This window comes from Schistocerca americana, chromosome 2 (genome assembly GCF_021461395.2).
Source record: "Schistocerca americana isolate TAMUIC-IGC-003095 chromosome 2, iqSchAmer2.1, whole genome shotgun sequence".
NCBI lineage: Eukaryota > Metazoa > Arthropoda > Insecta > Orthoptera > Acrididae > Schistocerca > Schistocerca americana.
In genome coordinates, this window is record NC_060120.1 from 899796320 (window position 1) to 899813851 (window position 17532).

General features: G+C 42.2%; 1 non-coding gene across 1 annotated transcript; it reads left to right on the forward strand.

The window, feature by feature from the left end:
* The first annotated feature begins 15198 nt into the window (after positions 1–15198).
* Trnaq-cug lies at positions 15199–15270 on the forward strand. The gene has a single exon. It is a non-coding gene; the product is annotated as a tRNA-Gln (tRNA).
* The last annotated feature ends 2262 nt before the right edge of the window (positions 15271–17532 follow it).

Below are 17532 nucleotides of genomic sequence, written 5' to 3' on the forward strand. Positions count from 1 at the left end.
GAAAGATTAAATTGCTGCTAGTGAAACGAGCAGCAATGACATATTCTTGATCCTCACGAATATTTCAGTGTTGATTTCTGTATACGTTGCGATTTCCGAGGGTGTGGTTAGGCAGGAACCTAGACCACACAGTGGTACGTACACCTCTCTCTTACGAAGTCAAAGGGAGCCGCAACAATGGCGAAGGTTCCGGTCGAAAATGCGCATGGTCGGAAAGTACACGGAGCCATCTCACAGACAACAGTCTGTAGTTCTTTCAGGGTCGGTTCGAGAACGTTTTTCCACACGAGCGACTTTTCGTTTGGTGCTTCCCTCCCCCTTATTCCTAGTCCACTTTTCACCTGCGTCTGACTTCGCTACTAACAGTGATATGCATTGTTTACTAATCTTGCTCCTGAATGACCCTGGCGCTCCTCTCAGTTGGGCGCCCCAAGCGACGGCTTGTTTCTAAAAATGGTTGGTTCAAATGGTTCTAAGCACTATGCGACTTAACTTCTGAGGTCATCAGTCGCCTAGAACTTAGAACTAATTAAACCTAACTAACCTAAGGACATCACACACATCCATGCCCGAGGCAGGATTCGAACCTGCGACCGTAGCGGTCGCTCGGCTCCATACTGCAGCGCCCAGAACCGCACGGCCACTCCGGCCGGCGGCTTGTTTCTCTTAGACCTTAAACTAGCCCTGTCATTATTATCATGCATAATTGTTTACTTGTGTTTCATACGATTTATCTTTTACCTTGACTGAACTAAACGTATTCTGAACTCAGACATAATGAGATATCTTGAATAAAGTAACCTCTTCCACGCTGGATTTCGAAAACACCTATCATGTGAAAGCCAATTACTACTCTTCTCAGATGATGTCCTGAAAGGCACGTATCAAGACAGTCAGATGGACACAGTATCCTTGACTTCCGAAAGAGAGTCGACTCACTACCACACCAATGCTTATTAGTACAACACTATATTCATATCGAGTATCAAACAGTACTTGTGACTGGATTGGTCGCAGCATTCCATCTCGGGTACGGAGCTGTTGACAGATGTAGAAGTAACTTTAGCTGTGTGGGACAGGGAGGTGTGTTAATAATAACCTAAGACTTTTGCAAATTTGAAAATTTGTGGAAGGTCTTATGGGACCAAACTGCTGACGTCATCGGTCCCAATGCTTACGCACTACTTAATCTAACTTAAACTAACTTACGCTCAGGACAACACACACACCCACGCCCGAGGGAGGACTCGAACCTCCGACGGTGGGACCCGCGCGAACCGTGACAAGACGCCCTAAACCGCGCAGCTACCCCGCGCGCTTGTCTGTAGGTAAATTCTGCCAGGAGAAAGCTGAACATATATTCAGTCATATCTTGAAAAGAGTTAACAGTGATGCAGAAATTAGTGACTCGTTTTAAATGATCAGAAATATAAAGCTTTACAAATGCAAAAACCCGGTGCCGAAATTCTTTGACTACAGTATCAGTGAATCGCAGTTGGAATTGGTCAACCCATACATATGCCTGACTCTAACAATTCATTCTTTTCAAAATCATCACTCTTTTAAGGCTCGTTCTATGATTGAAAGCAATGACAACTTTTCTCATCTGCTGGCCTGCTACGCCTAATCCGAGGATTTTCTTTCAGGGTTTACTCCATCAGCTTTTGAAGATCCCTCTTCACCACAAGGCAGTGGTTCCACTCCTCATTTGCCCTTAGGAGGTAAAGGGTGCCTCCTCCGGCAGCTGCGCCATACCAAAGATGTTCTCCGCCGTAGCTTCCGTTAAGGACTTCGCCATATCCCTGGCAAGGATTTCATAATGGTAAGGAATAAGGAGAGGTTTAGGATAGGGGACAGGCTAATGATAGGTCATTGTGGGACACACTTCGTCTGGCTCCTCCCTTTGGCCTATCCGGCATGGGTGACCCTGCTGGTTACTACGCTACCGCCAGCATAGCCCTCCGGATCCAGAGCACGCAAACCTCCTCGCCCGCACGGATAGTGCTACGTTAAGACGGTGTCCCCTGAGGAAGTCCCTCAAAGAGCCAAACAGACCATGTATAAAACTTATCTCCTGCAAATCATGATGTATAGTCTAGAGGCATGTGTCATAAATAAAAGAGAATAGAGTCAAATACAAGCATGTGAAATCGAGAATGAAATTTTCACTCTACAGTGGAGTGTGCGCTGATATGAAACTTCCTGGCACACAGTTTTAATCTGCCAGGAAGTTTCATGTGAAATCAAGTTCCTTAGGTCAGCTCTACAAAAAACTAGGAGAGACAGAGTCAGGAATGATTATGTCAGGAGAGACCTGCAAGTGACATTGACTACAGAGGAAAGAATGAGTGCTTTGAGATTGAAGTGGTTCGGTCATGTGAAACGAATGCACCCGACCCGAACTCCACGCCAGTACTTGGAGATGGAGATGCCAGGAAGAAGACCAATTGGGCGGCCTAGGAGGAGATGGACAGACCACGCTAAGGAAGATCTCAAGAGGAGAGGAGTAACATGGGATGTAGTGGAGAGGGAAAAGCTATACCAGCCCAGAATCCAATGGAGGCATATCGTTCACAAAGTTCCTACCTGGCTCGCTGGAAGGAAATCCTGATGATGATCACTCTTTTGACTGGTTTGATGCAGTCCGCCACGATTTCTAAGTAGTGCTGCCACATGTTATCTCACTCTTCCTTTTTTTTTTTTTGTACCTTTTGGAAAGGAGCCTCTCACATAGGTTAAAAATTGCGAGTGGCTGACTACACCCTTGTCTGACCCTCTTGATTTACTTGGATTTTTCAGATATTTTGATATCTATAGTTGTATTTGCGCAGTTTGTTCCAGAAGAAATGGTCAGTATTGAGGGATATGACAGGAACCATCATGGGCTCTAAAATGCATACCTTAGAAGCTAAGAGCACTTCTTCATATTTGATACTATGAATCAAAGCTCTTCTATTTCAAATTCTTTCCTTTCCATATTTTGAGACGTGGCAGTATGGACAAAAAGAAAAAGAAAAAATGTCCGGTAAACCTGGACTATAGTGTGCATCCCGGTACCAGAACCTTAAGAGCAATGAATACTTGTTCGTCTTTGCTACAGTTAAACACGTAAACACGTATTTTCTACGGCACAAGCGCTCATAGCTCTTAAGATATTGCTATGCATTTTAGAGCCCATCTTTGCTAGACATTTTTTGTTTTGTTTTGGTCCATAGTATCTACTCCCAAAATATGGAAAGCAAAGAACTTTTAGTAAAAGAGATTTGTTTCACAATACTGGTTTGGAAGATGAAGTTTTGATACCTCTTACCGTATGCGGATTAGAGCTCATGTTTATTAAACTTTTATTTGTTTGCTATCCCTGCAAACTGACCATTCTCCTGGAACACCAAATCTTTTAAGAAGATTACGAGTACCGATACTGATAATGGTATCCATTCTTCCATTATATTCCATTAAAGTCTTCTATCTATTAGGTCAAACGCCTTCATGTAAGTATTCTACACTCCTGGAAATGGAAAAAAGAACACATTGACACCGGTGTGTCAGACCCACCATACTTGCTCCGGACACTGCGAGAGGGCTCTACAAGCAATGATCACACGCACGGCACAGCGGACACACCAGGAACCGCGGTGTTGGCCGTCGAATGGCGCTAGCTGCGCAGCATTTGTGCACCGCCGCCGTCAGTGTCAGCCAGTTTGCCGTGACATACGGAGCTCCATCGCAGTCTTTAACACGTTCGCTGCGGCTGACGCTTATAAGCGTTTCCGCGATCAACACGCCAGAGCGGCTGACGCTCATAAGCGTTTCCGCGATCAACACGCCAGAGCGGCTGACGCTCATAAGCGTTGCCGCGATCAGCAAGCCAGTGCGGGTAACACTTATAAGCGGTGCGCTCGCTAGCTGAGTTCTCACTAGGGGAGGTCGCCAACTGGGACACGCCGATTTCGTCCGAATTGTTTCTAGAAAGAGGTGGGACTCCACATAACGTGCCCGAAATATTTCGCCTGAGTTGGCCATAGGAAAGGAGAACATGCTCTCGAAAGTTGTTCCGATAGCACTATAGGAGGCTATACCCTATTTAGCGCTCTGTTCGTCGTTATTGGCGTAGAGTAATGGTGAAGCGCATTGCTCACGAAACAGGCAACTTGGGATCAATCCCAGGTCCGTCCTGATTTTTTTTTTCTCATTTTTATTTTACTTCGTATCTTCAGAGTGTTCGGTTATTTACGGTAGATGTATATTGCTATCGTCAAGTCAAAAATCTAATTAAAAGATTACAAAGTGCCCCTGAATAACTCCAACAACAGCGAGAGGTATCATCAAGAGAAGATGCAATTAAAATACATTCGACCGTGCTGCATCAATTCAGTGCTCTTGTGGACACCCCTATGATCTAGTACGCTTGGTTTGCATCCAAACTATTAGAGGAAACACCTTAGTTTTAAAACTTGAATTAAGTGTGCTTTCCAATGAAGCATGTTGCAGAGAAATGTAACTGCTCAAACAATGCCTTCATAAAATGTGCCTAGAGTGAAACATATATGTTTCACATGTTTCTATGATATGTCACCATAAAAATGGCAAAACTTCTACTGTCGTAATGAATAAAAAGTAGCGCACGTAATCACAAGAATCTTTAAAATCTTTATTTTCATTAAAACTTTCGCCTAGTTATATAAATATACTACTTGAATGTATTTAAATTCTACGGTAAATAGTTGAAAAATCTGACGAAACCAAGGAAAATAAGAATGAAAACAATTGAAAAAAATTAGGAAGCACCTGGGATTGATTCCAGGTCGACAGTTTCGTGAGCAATGCGCTTGACCATTACGCTACGCCGTCAACATGTTCGCTGCGGCTGACGCATATAAGCGGCGCGTTCACTAGCAGAGTTCTCAGTTTAGTTTGTTCGGCTGTGCACTCGTGTTAGTTCAAGTAACCAACGACGTATCACGTAACGTGTTCCTGTCTGCAGTTGTGTGTTTTCGTTTTTTGTCGTCTGTGTTGTGCATTGTTTGCAATGGCGGCGAATGAACCGACACCGGGGCCTTCGAACGCGAAAAAGTGTAGGAAGAGTGACCAATATACTGACCATGAGTTACTACGTGTGTTAGAAGATAGTGATGTAGAGTTCAGAGAGGACGAACCAGATGAGGGTGACTGGCATTTGGAGACTGCAGAAACAGACCACAGTGATGACAGTGTGGAAGCAGAACTGTCCAGTATGTTTCGTGACAGTTCGGAATCGGACGATACGGGCGACGATGATGAGGAAATCGCCGACGATAAAGAACCAGCGCTCGCAGAGGTAAGCAAACCAGGTGTTACGTGGCATGAAGAACCACATGGGATGCAGTATCACCCGTTTACGAAAGCAGAATGTTTGCTGATGAAGCCTGCTGGCAATACGCCAATGGATTTCTTTAGGCTACTGGTTACAGATGACATACTGCAGCTCATAGTTGACGAAACAAATGATAACGCACGGAATATATTTGCGAGCGCAAATACACAAGAGGGCTCTAGAATTAGTAATTGGAAACCCGTAAGTATAGAAGAAATACTTGTCTTCCTGGGGATTTCATTACATATGGGTAATGTCAAATGTGCCCGACTACAAGACTACTGGAAGAGGGATCCGCTGTTCGAAAATAAAGGAATAACGATGAGTATGAGCAGAGACAGATATTTGCTTATCTTACGCGCATTGCATTTTGCAAAAAATCCAGAGTCAGGCGAACCGAAACCAAATGATCGACTGTATAAGATACGCCCTATATTGAATTATTTCAACAACAAAATGTGTAATGTGTATTATCCAGGTAGGGATCTCTCTTTAGATGAATCAATGATTCTTTGGAGGGGACGATTGTCATTTAGACAATACATAAAAAACAAAAGAAATAAGTATGGCATCAAATTGTACATGCTAAATAACCCAGACGGCTTCATCAATAAATGCGCTGTGTACACGGGGATGCGTGGTGATATGGGGGGAAAAGGGCATGCTGAAAAGATAGTATTGCATTTGTTAGAAGAGAAGGTGAATGTTGGCCATCACATTTACATGGACAATTTTTACAACAGCTTTGCCTTAGCTAAAACCCTGTTGAATGCAAAAACACATTGCACCGGGACACTAAGGGTAAATAGGAAAAATACCCCTAAAGACGTGGTATGCGCCAAGCTGGGGAAAGGGGACACCATAGCACGATATTCGGACGGGGTAATGATCGGCAAATGGAAGGATAGACGAGAGGTCTCCTATATTTCCACAGAATACCCCAATACAATGGAACGTGTGCAGAATGCACGCCAGCAAATAGTCGCGAAACCACTGCCAATTATCAGATATAATAGTTGTATGTCTGGGACCGATAGGCAGGACCAGATGTTGTCTTATTATTTATGTGAACGAAAGACAATCCGCTGGCCAAAGAAACTATTCTTCCATGTAGTTGACATGCTAATGTTCAATGCACATTACCTATATAATAAATACTCAGGGCATAATATGATTATAGAATACAAATAATAAAGGGACTACTTCCACCAATGGACGTTACAAAAGGTGTGCGTAACAAATGTAAAGACACACATGTTGTGCAAAAGCGGGACGCAACGGAAGGGACGAAGCAAGTTATGCGGAAGCGATGTAAAACGTGCGCGGCACGGGGCAAGCGTACGGATACACCATACGTGTGTATAACGTGTCCAAACCAACCTGGATTCTGTTTGAACTGCTGCACAATTACACATCCATAATGTAATGGGACGTCGTATCTACAGAGGAAGATCTGTTTGTGTTTGATTTGTAAAGTGTTTGTTTTATTTGATAGCCATGTAAATATAGTTACATTGGTTGCTCAGAATATGATGTTTCTGTACAGTACCGTATGTGGACTTATTTGTGGTTTGCTATAAAAACATCACCTCTACACCTTGAAAACTTATTTGTTACTAGCTGCAGTGCCCGGCGTTGCCCGGGTGTGTATTCATTCCTGTCTTATGTTAGTCCATCTGCTTCTTCTCTCTCTGTCCATCGCCTCCTGTTCTATCGCTATCTATTTTCCATTCATCTCAGTTCCGTTTTCACACAGGTCAATCTTCATGACATAATATTTCCTGTACTATGTGTCCCACAAGAATATAATTTTCCATGTTCCCCGGGAAGAATATTAGGAAACTGCAAAATGAGGTGCGAATGGAGTTGGTATTACAGACGTAATACATTACAACCACATGCATAGTGGGACGGATTTTCGTGCGTTTCATAGTTTTGACGTCATATCTCCTGTACTACGTGTCATACTATGATATAATTTCAAAGCTACATTTAGTGGTATATATGCATATCCTCTGCAAAATTCTTCGCGAATAGCTTTAGTAGTAATGACATAATAAATAGAAATCACAAACCTGATGTTGCGGTTATTCAAGAACAGAATTGTTTATGACGTCATATCTCCTGAACTATATATCGTAAGCAGTTTTTGCTACCATAGCAAATGATTCATTACCTTAGAGAAGATTTGTACCAAATTTGATTGAAATCGGTGTACTAGTTTAGGAGCAGATGTGGAATATCGTCACATGATGCGGCCGTTTTTGACGAATTACATTGTTCATGACGTCATATCTCCTGACGTATGTGTCGTATGTGGTTCTTACCCCTACAGTGATAGTTTTCCGATAATAGGAATATGTGTACCACGTTTCGTTGAAATCGGTCCAGTAGGAGGAGATGTGGAACATACATACATACACATACAGTCATTTTTATAATATGTATATATTTGTGATTGGGTTTCCATAGCACCACATTGCAGACGAGTCCTGTTTCTTTTTCTTCGTTTTATAAATCTTTTGGTGTTTTCCGACTAATTCTTTTTCAATGGAGTGGATTTGTCACTTGTGTGAATTGCATTTTCTGTCCAGTTAGCAATACAATAAATAAATAAGGGGCTTTGTTAGAATTGTTTGCAATAAATGCATGTAACGCTTATAAGCGACAGACAGCAGGCAGCATTTATCACATGATCGGCATGCAGCTAAAGTGTACTTGTATTTCTATATCTAGCACCTCTTCCGCAGACGTTATATTCGTTGCCAATATTACGTTCGTGCACAACATGAATTTGTCGCAAAACTAGACATTAGTCTTGCGATCAAAATTTAGGCGTGTTCATAATTTGTATTCAGCCAGGTATGGATTACGAAATATAAATTCCAGCAGTATCTTATTATAACTTGAAACTGCTGACTTCCCTTGCAGAACAAAGTTTTATTCATCCATAAGAATTATGAAAAGATACAGTGGCGAGCTAAGTCGGTAACTATGTAAAGTTATTTCCTCGAAATAAAAATCATAGAAGGTCGTGCGGCTGCAAAGAGAAGTGATTGCAGCGCTCCTGGCAGCTAGCCCCGAACTGTTTTGACTGAGTGGAACGCTGCGCCTCTGGTAGCCAGCGTACGAACTCCAAACGAATCAGCTGGCGGCATCTAGTTTATTCGCCACAAACTTACAGGTTTCGCAGGGCTATGATTTCAGCTCTCAGCGCACGTGCGCTTACAAGCGTCCGCCTCGCGCGTTAGCGGCTCGCACTGGCGACCGCAGCGAACGTGTTAACACTGGTAGCATGCCGCGACAGCGTGGACGTGAACCGTATGTGCAGTTGACGGACTTTGAGCGAGGGCGTATAGTGGGCATGCGGGAGGTCGGGTGGACGTACCGCCGAATTGCTCAACACGTGGGGCGTGAGGTCTCCACAGTACATCGATGTTGTCGCCAGTGGTCGGCGGAAGGTGCACGTGCCCGTCGACCTGGGACCGGACCGCAGCGACGCACGGATGCACGCCAAGACCGTAGGATCCTACGCAGTGCCGTAGGGGACGGAACCGCCACTTCCCAGCAAATTAGGGACACTGTTGCTCCTGGGGTATCGGCGAGGACCATTCGCAACCGTCTCCATGAAGCTGGGCTACGGTCCCGCACACCGTTAGGCCGTCTTCCGCTCACGCCCCAACATCGTGCAGCCCGCCTCCAGTGGTGTCGCGACAGGCGTGAATGGAGGGACGAATGGAGACGTGTCGTCTTCAGCGATGAGAGTCGCTTCTGTCTTGGTGCCAATGATGGTCGTATGCGTGTTTGGCGCCGTGCAGGTGAGCGCCACAATCAGGATTGCATACGACAGAGGCACACAGGGCCAACACCCGGCATCATGGTGTGGGGAGCGATCTCCTACACTGGCCGTACACCACTGGTGATCGTCGAGGGGACACTGAATAGTGCACGGTACATCCAAACCGTCATCGAACCCATCGTTCTACCATTTCTAGGCCGACAAGGGAACTTGCTGTTCCAACAGGACAATGCACGTCCGCATGTATCCCGTGCCACCCAACGTGCTCTAGAAGGTGTAAGTCAACTACCCTGGCCAGCAAGATCTCCGGATCTGTCCCCCATTGAGCATGTTTGGGACTGGATGAAGCGTCGTCTCACGCGGTCTGCACGTGCAGCACGAACGCTGGTCCAACTGAGGCGCCAGGTGGAAATGGCATGGCAAGCCGTTCCACAGGACTACATCCAGCATCTCTACGATCGTCTCCATGGGAGAATAGCAGCCTGCATTGCTGCGAAAGGTGGATATACACTGTACTAGTGCCGACATTGTGCATGCTCTGTTGCCTGTGTCTATGTGCCTGTGGCTCTGTCAGTGTGATCATGTGATGTATCTGACCCCAGGAATGTGTCAATAAAGTTTCCCCTTCCTGGGACAATGAATTCACGGTGTTCTTATTTCAATTTCCAGGAGTGTATAATGCTATTTGAGTCGCTTTTCATATCTGTTGTTTAATAATAGATACCAACACGTTGTCTGTGCAACAGTGGCGGTGTCAGGGGTGCACCAGAGCCCACTCAAAATTTTCTTGGCGCACCCTCAGGCCCACTCAATATAGACGGACAAATTTCATAATCAAAGTCCAAAGCCAAACGTTATTTTATAAAATTAAAATAATTTTTACACAGTTATAGACACACGACAGATCACTCCGTTAATTTGTTAAGCAATTTTTTAATATCCCATATTAAAGCCGTAAAATAAAAGAAACACATTCTAAATGGATTTTATGATGACATTGTTAACATCGACCTGTCCGTTGATCCGTAACTGTTGAACAACGCGTGAACGAACTAGTCGATCGATGTATCGAATTAACGGTTTTTCCCCTCTGTGTGTTTTGTGTTTGCGCCTGTGTTAGTTTGCATTAACGGCAAACAATAAAAACAAATTGTTTCATTGTGGTCTCCGTTTTGTTTCTACTAGTGAGTTGTTCGTCATGTGGAAAGTGAACGTATTAACGTGGCAAACTGTCCTAGAATATCAGATTTCCTTAGTCGGCAACAAAAATTTATTTAACCAGATGAGGACGTTATGTACATCTCTGTTGTGAATGCAGAGGTTGGTTTCCACGATTTAGAAAGTGATATGGAAGAAATTGTGTTTGATGAAGAAGAAATGGATGTCGGAAAAGAATTTAAGTAGTTGGGAAATGAAAAGCACGGTGTAAACAAAGGTAAAGATTTATTTCTATTCCTAGCGATAACACTAGCAGCCTTAATCCATCTGCTTCCATTTTGTGGTATGTCTACGAAACCTACTGTCAAACCAAAACAGCCTCTATAAAATCATTTTCTTTTTCGCGTGTTTGGAGACAGAAAAAGAAATTTCAAGCCAGCTTGGTACAAAATTCATCATCCAAGGCTAGAACGTAGTATTGATGATGCATATTTTCCTGTCTGTCGACTTTTTCGACCCCGAATTCAAGGCACAAAAAGAGAGTTGCTTAGTTTTGTAAGTGAGGGTTTTACTAAATGGAAAAGAGCACCAGAGTCTAATTCCGGCTTTAAACAGCATGAGAACAGCTTCACACACAAATATCTCTGTAGTTGCTTGGGAGCCTTTCAAAAATTTAAAATGTAAGTTTGTGTTTTTATGAGTGGGTCGGCAGTGCATCAAATGTTTATTGCAACAGAAATAAAAATGAAAAGTGGAATTAAAAAGGTTACTAGATGGGACTGTCAATATACTTCATGTCTGGATGTGAAGAAGACAACTGAAGCTATAGTTGTAACCCGAGTAAACATTAAGGCATAAATTTCAAAACGAGCTGCAGAAACATCTGGATTTGGTGCAAGGCTGAATTGTTCTTTTGTTTTTCATGTATGCCTGTTCACATGCTTGATAGAAAAGTGCATGTCACGATCTGATTTTCTTCATGGCAAAGACTTTGTGATATTGTTGCTGTAATCAACGTAGTAGAAGCTACAAGGGATCAGTTCAGTCAAATGCGTAGATCAGACTCGGATTTCACTTATGTGTGGAAAGAAAGTGTTCTTGTAGTTTAATTCGAAAGTTGCCATAACATCTTGAGTAAATAAAGACAGCCTGTAAACTATACAACCAACTGGCTTCAAATCTTTAGTATTTGATAAAGCTTTATGTATGACAGACACTGAACTAGGGAATAATTAAAGGACTCAATATAATGAATGTTTTATGGGTAATCGAAATTATTCATAGAAAACTGAATCGTTGGAGACACAAGTTAAGGTATTAAAAAACCTTATCGTTAGACAAGAACAGCAAAACGGAGTGAAGAATGGCAATTTACTTGCATTGCTCCAGTTGTTAGAGCAATATAAATTTACTTAACATGATTTATACAAATTAAGTCAAATAGCAGTGGCTATTCCAGCTTTCTCTGCAGCACGTGAAAGAACATTTTCGCGTATGCGACGTGTAGTAAGTCATCTAAGGAATTCAGTGTCTGATTACCGCCTGAGTTATATGTGTATTCCAGAAATCGAACTACTTTGACAAAGACTTGATTTGCAAAGAGTGGTTGATGATTTTGCTATCTGTCACAAAAGACGGATTCATCTGTTTCAAAAATAAGTAAACACCGGTTTCTTATTTGTATTTAACAGTTTTTCCATTTTTTCTCAGTGGTGTCTGTTTTCCAGCTGATCATAAAAAATATATACTCTCGAAGACGTTTGTTTTGAGGCATAATTTGTTTTTGTTGTGTGGCATATCGAAAAGGGGTTTCATTCGTATCGGAGTATGTTATATGTGGACACTATATAGTATATATAGTTCCTAAAGTCACCGCCAGAGGTTGGGCCAAAACTACACGTTTACGATACTATCAGCATCATCAAACAATTGCCTGTGGCCCTGGCGAATGTTTTGTGCACTCCGCTTTGCTTTGTGTTGTGTGTTGATCGTTGTTTTGTGTTCACAGTTTGAAATGACTAAATATGGTCAATGATGGCGTTAGAGTGCGACCTTGACAACACCACAAAATACTGGCGATCCGCCGGCCGAGTGGCCGTGCGGTTCAGGCGCTCAGTCCGGAACCGCACGACTGCTACGGTCGCAGGTTCGAATCCTGCCTCGGGCATGGATGTGTGTGATGTCCTTAGGTTAGTTAGGTTTAAGTAGTTCTAAGTTCTAGGGGACTGATGTCCACAGATATTAAGTCCCATAGTGCTCAGAACCATTTGAACCGCCGGCCGAAGTGGCCGTGCGGTTAAAGGCGCTGCAGTCTGGAACCGCAAGACCGCTACGGTCGCAGGTTCGAATCCTGCCTCGGGCATGGATGTTTGTGATGTCCTTAGGTTAGTTAGGTTACACTAGTTCTAAGTTCTAGGGGACTAATGACCTTAGCAGTTGAGTCCCATAGTGCTCAGAGCCATTTTTGAACTGGCGATCCCAAATGAGCATATTTTAGTTATGCTTTCGCAGGATCCAGAACGTGGACGTAGGCTGACAGTCCTTACCCGCTTAAGAGTGGGAGGCGTGCCTTGTTCCCCCTGCTCCGCCAGCACAGCCTTAGGAGGAACTGGCTCCGGCCCTCTCCTCTCTGGCCGACATTCTCGTTAGTTTATGCAGCAGCCTACAACCACGATATAGTGCCCGAATATATCTTTAATAGTGCATATGTGTATCGGAAAATATAGCTATTCTGTAATGCATTATATTGTAAATCACTTGATTGTAACTTTGACGCAGTCTGTCCAGCCATGGCTGGTAGGTAAATGACGAAGACCTGGTAATAAATGGCAATGTATATAGGAGTACTATAGTTTTCAATACAAGAACGGAAATATTTTTTCAGTGTTACGCTGTTAATGAGCGATTGCGTGTATTAAAATATGGTTTATGTATACTGGTTACCGTACTGAAGTTTCTGATGGAAAGAAAATGTCAGGCTATGTAGATTAAGGGGAGGCTGGCATTTTTGGAAGTGCCCGGGTTTTATTCATCCAGAATTTGAGAATGAGAGCGCGCAGGGACTTCCGATAAACTTTCAAGTAATTTCAAACTTTTCGAAACTTTCTCTCGCTGAGTTAGTAGTGAAGAGATAGCAAATTAAAACTTCATGCCTGATGCTGCCGTTGTACTGCATAGACGGCGGAAACGTTGTAGATGATAATTTTTTTTCCCATTTGGGGGGGGGGGGGGGGGGGGGTAAATGATGAAGGAAAAAAATTTATCACTGTCTACGTTTCCGTCGTCTATGCAGTACAACGGCAGCAGCAGGTATGACGTTTTAATTTGCAAACTCTTTACTACTAACTTTATTCGCAATGCGCTTTGCAGACAGTATCCACATAAACCACTAACTGTCCCTTCAAAATTATGATACAAACGGTTCAGGACATACGTCACAAATATTTAGATGTGTGAAAAACTAGCTTTTGCTTCAAATGTGGTGCAAATTACCCCGATTATATTCATCCAGTATTTGATAATCAGAGCACGTAACGACTTCCAACAAATTTTAACCATAATTTCAAACTAACCGTAAGCGTAGTTTTCCTTTACGTGCTTAATGTAAAATATTCAACTCATTAACTCGATTGGCAAGCGCTCGGATGTAGGAAGCTATTTTATACTTGGGGGTTGATTCTTTCACAGGTTTTCACTAAAACTGAACTTTTCACTGCCACTGTGCACAGAAATTAACATAGTTCACTGTTTTTGAAGGAAAAACAATAGCATGAGCTATTTGGACTTAGTAAAAGGCAAGGAGATACAATTTCCTGGTAGAAAGGGGGGGGGGGGGTGGCCTGACAAAGCAATGATGCCCTAGACTAGGAAAAAAAAATTAACTCGATGCAAATACATAAATGTACAAAAGAACTACAAGCATACAGCGATAACAGCACATGGACTAAATTTAATCTGTACTGCAAACCAAATATGGCATTTTATGATGTCTATTATAATGAATTTATGGGCGGAATGATGTAAGGCAGGAAATTAATGTTTCAAGTCACATTCTGCCCTTCATATTTATTCGCGTGAACTCAAGGCTAGGCCCAAGCATTTTATAATGTGACGCACCTTTGTGACACATGGTAGAGCCGCCACTGCTTTGAAAGACACCCCATGCCCTCCCTAAACTATTCTGCTCCTATAAATGAAGAGTTCTACCAGGCTTATATCTCTGCAATTTCCTCCTCCTTTTTTGAGAGGTGTAACAATGACATTCTTGCCTGTGCCTGGAATTTTTCTTTGTAGCAAGCTGCAGAAACATAACACCATATTTTATGTGACTCTGCATTACCGGTACGTAATTCTGTCTTTTCCTCTTCCCTTGCGGTTTTTGCTTTTTGAAAGTGCTTCATCAAGTTTTTTGAACTATAGGCAGGCCTTCTGAATTTCCTGTATAAGCAACTTTTGTTTCCTCGATATCTTCTGTAGTTATAGGTATTCATCACTGGTCGTAAATAAAACGCAACGAAGTAGTCTCATGTTGTTGCTTTATATTTGCCAGTGTGTCACAGCACAGATCTCTTTACTGATATTATATTTATTTTGGAACTATACAGCAACCATTTGATTCTTCAACAGGTCTATAAAAAAAAACACAATTAAAAAGCTTATCGAACATTAATTACCGTACAGACGAATAGCGAAATAACAGACATCTACTGCAGAAGTCTAAATAACTATCGTAGTACCTACAGTGGGAAATAACTAATGAAAACGTAGAAGTGAAAGAACTTGAAAGGCCACATTTGTAATACCCCTTAAAGCTGACGCAAAAATCTAAGGATACACACATAAAGCAAAAGTAATAATCACTACATATTCAACACAGTACTAATGTCAAGGTCCCATGGTGTAATGGTTAGCACTCTGGACTCTGAATCCAGCGATCCGAGTTCAAATCTCGGTGGGACCTGATTATTTTTTTCTCTTTCCTGCCATTAATTTCAAAGGTCATTAATGATATTCTGTATTACAAGCCGATTCATAACATGTATTCTACATCTACGTTAGCTTTTCTTACGGATGATACCAAATGAAGATTCGTCTTGCATCAGTCAATGTTCCGTCGTGATGAACACTGGGCAGTGCCTTTCGGGGATGGTATTTTAAAAGAAGGATATTAAGATGAAGAAACTGTAACACGAAAACCTTCGAAACCGAAGGTCGAAGTGACAACGTTTCTCTTTCCACAACAGTACAATGAGTACGACTAAACCTTTACCACTGCCTGATAGACATCAAAGAAAACCAGAGTATCTTCACGGTAAGGGGGGAGGTACATTCACACAACACAAGAAATAAACATTACATTGACACGCCCCAGGTAAGGCTGAAGAAAACCCAAAGGTGCCATAACTACATGGGGATTAAGCCATTCAACAAACTGCCTATAACACTGAGGGAAATGCCGGTACAGCAACTAGGGAAGAAACTAAAAAATTGGCAGATTCTGAATACAACCTACAATGTTCTGGAATTCAAAGAAAACTTGAGGCGCCTCCAGAATGAATGATGATTATAGCATGTAGTGAAAATATAGGCGGTATCAGATTTTGTGACAAATTTTACCCAAGGAGATGTATAACTGTAAATACTTTTCTTTTCTGTATATTTAAAAAAAAACTAATTGGTACCTTTAAAAAAAACCTGTATGTATGTACTGTATTGTGTTTTGGTGCCTTTCCTTGTACAACACTAAGTTGTTTAACGACAATAAAATTTGATTTGATTTAAAAGTGCTAGTGAGCGGTAAGAGCGTGAAGTAAAATTGTGAATGGAAAACCAGACTTTTCAAAACAGACTCAGCATCTCTTTTGAACTTAGTTTGCGGTACCTTCGGAAGAAGCGACTGATATCTCAATTGGCAGAACAGACATCGACGCTCTTTTTTACTTTTATTTTAATCCGCACGTAGTTTTATATTTAAAAAAAAATACCTAGCGCTTTAATATGCCGAAGTAACAAACGTTTGAATGTTTCCTACAACTGCAGTCGTTTCATAAAGTACATAAGAGATTCACGTATAGTTACTGTAAGGTACCGGTAATAAGTTGTGTACATTATTGCATCAATATGCATGAAAATTTTGTTTTCATAACAATCCCTTTGTAAAGGACGAAATGTTGAACAACGGTGCTGTGAATGACAGTGCACCGAAGTTTCATTTTACGTTAGATTCTCGGTTCTCCCAGAATTGTCTAGCGTCGGAAACGTGAACTACAATTAGACACACTACATGCGAAAACTAAACTGACACTCGGTGTGGTGGCTGGTGTGATCGGCCGGAAAAGTATTTTCCGTGTACTGTCGCTCCCATCAACCAGTGCGCGGTCAATTTTGCGCGTGTAGCAATAATATATTAGCCCGGGGTGAAATATTTGAGTACTTGCGCCTGCCTTGATTTGTTCAGTTCCATTCAATTTCTTTATATGCCTTGTGTGGACGTCGCCGATTCTTAGCCATCTATATGACTGCCTTGATCCAGAGCTTTAAGTATGTCATCTGAGAAAAATGTGAGTTGGGTTTGACCTGATAGACATTTTCGAAATCCATGCTGGTTGGCAAGACATTTTCGAAGTCCATGCTGGTTGGCATTGAGTTCAGTTCAAGATATATCATTACATTTGAGCTCAGATATGTCCTAAAGTTTCACAACAAGTCAGTGTCAAGGATATTGGACAATAGTTTGGTGGATCTCTTATACTATCCTTCTTGTAGACGGGTGTGACCAGTGCCTTTTTCCAAGAACTGGGCACGGTTTTTCGTTCAAGGGATCTACGAGAGATTATAGTTAAGTGCAAACTCAGTATAGAATCTGACAGGGATTCAATTGGGACCTCGAACTGTGTTGAGTTTTAACGATTTCAGCTGTTTCCCAACACCACTGACACTAATACTGTCTTCATTCATCTTTTCAGGGGAATGAGGATTAAATTAGGGCAGTTCTCCTGGGTTTTCCTATGTAAAGGACATTTGGAAATGGAGTTAGCCCTGAGCATTTCAGCTTTTGCTTTGCTACCCTCAACTTCAGTTGCTGTCTCATTCACTGTGGACTGGACACTAACTTTGATGCCACTAGCAGCCTTTACATACGACCAGAATTTTTTTGGGTTCTGTGAAAGATCACCTGACAGTGTTCTGCTACAGCAGTCATTGAAGGCATGCACTGCTGTCT